Below are 7729 nucleotides of genomic sequence, written 5' to 3'. Positions count from 1 at the left end.
TCTGTTGATGTATTTATGTTTCTGTTTCTATTTTGTTTATTAATTTATTTTGTTCATTACATTCCACATATGAGTGAGATTATATGGTATTTGTCTTTTGCTGCCTGGATTATTTCACTTAACATAATAGTCTCCAGGTCCATCCATGCTGTCCAAAAGGGAAAAATTCCTCCTTTCTACTGCTGTGTAGTATTCCATTGTGTAAATGTACCAAGGCTTTTTTATCCACTCATCTACTGAGCATTGTCCTGATATGCCAATCTAGATAGGATTTTATTCTATTAAAATTATAATGCATGGACTCTTGCAGCCAACCACAGCTCCTTTGGCTGGTGTCTCCACTTTTTCTTTTGCCATGACTTTCCACAGCTACAACCAGTCATTGACCTCCTCGTCCTTTAGGGGCATGGGCAGTGGCATTGTGCGCTTTGAGAGCAGAGTCACCTATTGCGTGCCCAGCATCCACAGAGGCTCGCGTGGCCCTGGTGTGTCAGTGTCCTCTGCTCGCTTCGTGTCCTTGTCCTCTTTTTGGTAGCTATGGTAGTGGCTATGTGGGCACCATGGTCTGGTCTGGGGGACTGCCGATGGGCAATGAGAAGATCACCATGCAGAGACTCAACGACCACGTGGCCTCCTACCTGGAGAAGTTGAGTGCCCTGTAGGCAGCCAACAGTGACCTGGAGGTGAAGATCTGTGAATGGTACCAGAAGCAGGGGTCCAGGCCCTCCCACCACTACAGCCACTACTACCAGACCATCGGGGAGCTGCGGGACAAGATTCTTGGTGCCATCATTGAGAACTCTAAGGTTGTCCTACAGATCGACAATGCCCAGTGGCTGCGAATGACTTCCAAACGAAGTTTGAGACAGAGCAGGCCCTGTGCTTGAATGTGGAGGCCGACCCTGGCCAGAGCTGATCTGGAGATGCAGATTGAAGGCTTAGAGGAGCAGCTGGCCAACCTGAAGAACCACGAGGAGGAAATCAGTGTCCTGAGGAGCTGGGTGGGTGGCCAAGTCAGTGTAGAGGTGGATTTCACTCCTGGCATTGACTTAGCCAAGATCCCGAGTGACATGAGAAGCCAATATGAGGTCGTTGCTGAGAAGAACCAGAAGGATGCTGAAGCCCAGTTCATCATCAAGACTGAGGAGCTGAACCAGGAGGTTGCTGGCCACATGGCACAACTGCAAACTAGCAAGACGGAGATCACTGACTTGCACCGTATCCTCCAGGGTCTGGAGATGGAGCTGCAGTCTCAGCTCAGCATGAAAACCGCCCTGGAAGGCTCGATGGTGGAAAAGAAGTCCCACTTTGGAGCCCAGCTGGCACAGATCCAGATGCTGATCAGCAGTATCGAAGCCCAGCCAAGTAATGTTTGTGCTGACATTGAGCAGAGAACCTGGAGTACTAGTATCTGGACACCAATATGTAGCTGGAACAGGAGATTACCACCTACCGCAGCCTGCTTGAGGCCCAGGATGCCTGTTACAACAACCTACCTACCACCAACACTGCCTGAGTCCAGCAGCCTCCCTGGCTTCCTCCTTCCAGGAGAAGGATGGATGATCCTGGGTAGGGGCATTGAGGGGGAAGGTGGGACCTTTACCTCTGGCTCTTCCTCTACCTATCAATAAAATTTAATGGCCCAAGAAAAAAATAAAATAAAATGGAATAAAGTTACAATACATGATCTCTCTGGAAATTGTCCCGCCATTGTTAATATAATGAGAATGGTTTGACTGTCCTCATTGTAACCTGGCAGTCAAGGAGAGTGGACTGGAATGCAAATGTGTGAACAATGAGGACATCACTGCACTGGTTAGTGGGGGCAGAAGATGCCATTGAGTGAGCATGTGTACTGTGTGGCCGTTGCATTCAAAATGAGCGAGTAGAGCAACAAATCTGCATCAAATTTTGTGTTAAGCTTGAACATTCTTCTGTAGAAACTATTTGGATGATTCAGAGGATCACAGCTATGGGCAGCTGGTGATTGGCAGCTTCATCATGACAATGTGCCTGCTCAGGCATCACATTTCATGCAGAGTTTTTTGGCAAAACATCAAATCACCCAGGTGACTTATCCCTTCTATAGTCAAGATTTGATGCCCTGTGACTTCGCGCTTTTCCCAAAACTAAAATCACCTTTGAAAGGGAAGAGATTTCAGACCATCGATGAGATTCAGGAAAATACAACAGGACAGCTCATGGCCATTGGGAGAACTGTGTGAGGTGCCAAGGTGCCTACTTTGAAGGGGACTGAGGCATCATTGTCGTATGTACAATGTATCTTGTATCTTGTATCTTCTTAAATAAATGCCTCTATTTTTCATATTACATGGCTGGATATCTTCTGGATGGACCTTGTATTTGGACAACAGCTAAAACCAGTATTTACCGAATTTACTGCATGACCTAAATACACTTAATGTAGAACCACGTATTATTAATAGATTAAAATATTCCCCCATTTTATCTCCCAGAAGCCCCAAAGCAAAGAAACTTATGACAAATGTTTGTGAAATCATTTGCAATCTTTAGTTGATTTGGGATAGGAGAAAGCAAACAAGCAAATGAGCCTGTAGTAGCATTACAGGATTTTTCTACACGCCAGTAGTTGAAAACTACTTTAATGAATATCGGAAACATAATAAGAACAACAAATTATTTTCTGGAATGAATAAAAGTGGAGAAATAGTTAACAGTAAAAGCAGATACTTCAGAAAGTAGGAAAAAGGAAATCAAAGAATAGTCCATGATTTATAGCTTTAAACCTAAATGCAAGAAATAGAACATTGACTGGATAATAATACTGTCTAGAACTTTAACTATCTAATTGTGAACTCCAGTTAAAATAAAGATGAATGCATACAAAGTCCTCACTATGCTTAGAAAAAAAAAAAGTCCTGCTTGAGATTAAAGATGCTGTTATATAAGACTGTAAGTCCTGGGAATTTATTTTTATAACTGCTACAGATAGATATTATTTACACTAATAATTACTCAGACTTTATAAAGAGGCTGCTATCATCATATGTTTTCACCTTTTAATTTGATTGTGCTAATCATATAAAATTAGAGAATAAATCTGTTAATGATAACAGGTGTGCTTGTTAGCATGCTTAATGGGTATTTTGATTAGTTCATATCCAAAGTATGCAAACATTTTTGATTACTGTATACAGTGCAGCATTATAGCAAAACTCCAAGATGAAGTCATAAAAAATTACTGAATTGCAATCTGCAAAATATCCTTCAGGTTAAAGCAATGCTTCTAAGGAAAAGGGAAAAATAAGATCGGCAGTCTATGTCATTTAGAGTTTAAATTAGAAGACTGATTACCTATCCACAAAATCTGTCCATGAGCTCAGTAAGCAGCCATAGATGGAAGTTTGGAATTCTAATGTTTTATCTTGTTTTATAATAAAACAAGTCACAATGCTTTTTATGTTTAATTTCATATTGAATGGTGAATTCAACAGCATTTTCAGTCACATAATTAGGTAATACCATTAATCCTGTTGACAGTCAAAATTCTACAGTAATCAGCTTTTCACTATGTTATGTGAATAAATACTACAGGATAATAAATACTCTATTCTTGAATTTATTTCTAGTTTTTCTTAAATAATACACTTTAGACATTAATGTTTCTAAGCAACTTTCAGTCTTTAGAAATATTTGTTTTTATGGCTTATGTGGTTATAAAGTAATCTCCAGAGAGAAGGGACAAGCTCACTGTTATTATAAAACTACGCATTTATTGCTATATTAAGCAAAAAAGCTTTACTTATGCTAAAACATCAATCCATTAAAATAAGAAGTAAATATGTGGTGAAAAGTCACTTTTTCCTTTCTTAAAAATAACATACTCAAAGAAGGATTTAAGCATATACTGCAAATACTAAAGTTTGCTATACTGACCTTGACCATAAAAATTTCTGTTTCTTCAGATCTTTGTGGAAATGATAGGAGAGTGGTTATTATGGTACCTAGTTTTAGATTTCACTCAATGATTTGAAAATTAAGGCCTGGAGAACTTGCCTAATGAAACAATACTAATAAAGAGAAAAACAATGTATTGAAACCCTCATTATGCCATTGCAGTACTTTCTTTGTGTCATATAAAACGTCTCTCCCACATAAATTTTGTCATGTAAACTTTTCCATATATAAAATAGGTGCAGATCCACTTATTTCATATACACAAAGATTAGCAAATATATGGGCTATCATGCCTGGCATTCTCAGTGAGTTGAAGTCATTTATTATTATCTACACCAAGAGAATCTTCATGGTAATAGGATGAAGCCCTAAAAATGTCAAAGCTATTATGGAGAAATTTGGGGATTCAGCAAACTAGTGTAAAGGGATGTGTTGATTATTAGCCTTGCCAAATTTCTAAAAACATGCCAGGTAGGAAACCATTTCTCATGCCTTTGTGAGTATAATGCCAGATCTGCTCCTAAATAAAAGTAGTTAGTCTTTCACAGCCATCATGCATCCACATGTAAGTTTGAAGTGAAAATGTATGCTTTTATTATTTTTTGCCCTGATATGATAACTTACCCAACTGAACATGTGCTTACCATATCAACACCTATTTGAATCCTGCTAATATTATCCTGCTAGGAAACCTCCCAAAAGAGTATATTTTTAAGTAATTAAGGAAGCAAGCAAATGAAATTTGCCTGCATTTGCTGGTTGTATGTAGCAAAGCCCTAAACTACTTAAAAGACCATCTAGAATTTCCATCCTAAAGACCTTTTCATCTCTTGCCATGACTTAGAATTTCATCCTTCATTCCCGATCATCTTCCCAGGCTCGTAGTTCCCTACAACCCAGGATTCTTCCCCCTAAATTCTAGGGACTGCTGTCAACTACGTGTTGACCGGCCTGTGATAGTACCAATCTGCAGAGCCATTCCAATCTTTCTCCCTCAGAGAAAGTCAGTCAGGTTCCAGTGAGGGCATTCTCCTCAAAAGGCCCTGTGTTTTCCTGATTAATAACATGAGACTTTTTGTACCTAGAAATTATTACCATTGTCCCAAGTAGTATTTGTTTTTAAAAAATGTTTAAATGAATAATAAAAAACCAAGGCTATCTATTTTAGAGATCTTCACATACACAACCTCTTGTAATTTGGGTGGTTTTATAGGGATGTGAGTGGTAGGAGGTAAAATTTCAAAGTGTTGAAATGGTGAGAAAGGAAACATACGGTCCTTTTCTAGTTAACACACTTAACCAAAGCTGTAGTCTCATTATCTCATATAATTTTTATCCATTCTTTCCTTTGCCCACAAGTTTCTCCATACCCTATGAAGCTATTAGTAACTCCTGAGCCAGGTAGAGCCCATACTCCCAGAAAATGGAATTTCACTAAAGATTTATCACCAGGAGGGAATAGAGTACTCAATTACTCTGTAAGCACAACAGGTCCAAAAACCAGGAGATCAGTTTTATAAAACTGAAACTCACAGACACAGACAGCAGTATGATGGTTTCCAGAGGGAAGTGGGCGGGGGGAAATAGAGAGTTAGGGGAACCAAACATATGGTGATGGATGACAATCTGACTGTGGGTGGTGGGCACACAATGCAACACATAGATCATGTACCATAAAAATGTACACTGGAAATCTATATGATCTTATTAACCAATGTCACCCCAATAAATTTAATTAAAAAACAAAAACAACAACAAAAAACCCATAAGACTAGTTCTTGACCTCCTGGGCAGGAGTGCTGAAGAGTTTTGTTAGAGAACACTATTATTATTGGAGTCCTCATTGTTGTAGTCTTTTTGGGGGATGCTGCTCTTAATTAATTAATCAATTCACTTATTTACTCTTCCTTCCTACATAAACTATAATTTATGCAATATAATGATGTCTAGGGATATGTTTTATTGAAGAGCTTACATTCTAGTAAGCAGATGAGCATGTGATAGGAATAGCACATGGTTGACTATAATATACCAAGTAATGCTGGAGATAATATCCAGTTTAGGAACTGTATAATAGATTGAAACATGTGGGCTGACTTTTAAAATTAAAAGTTTATATAAGAAAAGGTTGTCCAATTTCAAACAACAAACTAGAAAATTAACTTTTTAAAAATAAATAGTTTGTGTATTGGAGATTTCAAGTCCTCGTTTCCGCCCAACTATTATTCTTTCAATTACAGTAAGTAAATTAAATTAATAACTTATGCAAATACTTGTTCATTATTGTTTTTAATTATCTACAGTTTTGTAACTCAGTTAAGAAAAAACACTGTGTAGATATACTGAGATAGGAAAAAAATGAGAACAATGGAAGTATCATGCTCTGCCATTTATCTACATAAAGGAAAAAAGAGTAAAAATAAATGAAGTGAAACTTTCAAGTGATTAATTTGTATACCAGAACTTTATAAAAACTTTTAAGTAAATACAAATTTTGGTAATTGGAAGTCATAAAAAAATGAAGATAGAACTTTAAAGATGCCAAGATTGTTACATATACTGTTCTCCTTTCATGTTAACATCTGCCTCTAATATATCTACATGTTTTTCAAGGCCATTTTCACTATACCAGCCATTTTGCATATTCATTAATACATATAATATAGTTAAAAAATCATATAATATAGTTAATTAAATTGTCATAAATATTGAAATATCATGCAAATAAGGGTGTTTGGTTTATATGAAATTATTTCTACTTTGAAACTCATACAGACATAAGTGTATATATTGAATATATGTGTACTTACATGAATAAATATAAACATACTACACACACACATACACATCCCATTAAAGTTCACAGAGATTTACTTTCCTTTTATTTCTTGTTTTTCACTGTAGCTTATTGACACTTCTCTATGAAGTGATATTAAGTGAAAGCCTTCCCAGGGTAACAGTTATCTAACTGGATGATTTTGCAATTCCTTGAAATAATCTTGTTTAAATGGAACATTTACTAAGTTATTTTGTGACACTGTAAACAGCTTATCTACTCTATTAACATGGAGTTTTGTTGTTGTTGTTGTTACAGATCTGAAATGGTTAATATCAGTCTGAAAAACTTCTATCATGTTTTCATTTTGAAGTACAACCTTTTCTTTTGCTGATTCAGTTATCATGGACTTTTCTAAAAGTACTATAAACATTTGGGAGAAGAGTAAAGATAAATTCTGGATATTAAATTGTCATTAGGGTCATTTTTGTCAATATACATCTAATTGTAAATAAATTATATATATAAATTATATACAATAATTAATATATAGAATAGTCAATTAATATATAATTATATATTATATTGTATATAAATATATAGCATAATACATCTGACTTACTACTAACTATATGTCAACAAAATGAGTAATACAAATTAAATTATATACTTAATATAGTTTAGTTTATACATATTGACCTATCACTTAATAAAATACAGAATAATATATGATTTATAACACTATATGACAAATTATAATGTGAACTTGTTAAATAACCATTCATATACTATGTTAATATACCAATATAATCGTTAAGCATTATTAGTATTTACATATATAACTTTATGCAATTATATTTCTTAAATATTATAAATAATTATGATGTATGAATTATATAATTTATGTATTCCATTAATATAACATAAAATTGATATGTATTTTATTATTAAAAATAGGTAAATTTATTATGACAGATATATTCCCTATATATTTTTAATAATAAATATTGGGAT

General features: G+C 35.5%; 1 pseudogene; it reads left to right on the top strand.

The window, feature by feature from the left end:
* Window positions 1–355: 355 nt before the first annotated feature.
* LOC129062885 (keratin, type I cytoskeletal 19-like) lies at window positions 356–1516 on the top strand (annotated as a pseudogene).
* Window positions 1517–7729: the final 6213 nt, after the last annotated feature.

This window comes from Pteronotus mesoamericanus, unplaced genomic scaffold (genome assembly GCF_021234165.1).
Source record: "Pteronotus mesoamericanus isolate MK-2021 breed Mesoamerican mustached bat unplaced genomic scaffold, CSHL_Meso_final scaffold_85, whole genome shotgun sequence".
NCBI classification, from domain to species: Eukaryota; Metazoa; Chordata; class Mammalia; order Chiroptera; family Mormoopidae; genus Pteronotus; species Pteronotus mesoamericanus.
Note: the sequence above shows the minus strand (reverse complement) of the source record. Positions and strands in the feature narration are given on the sequence as shown.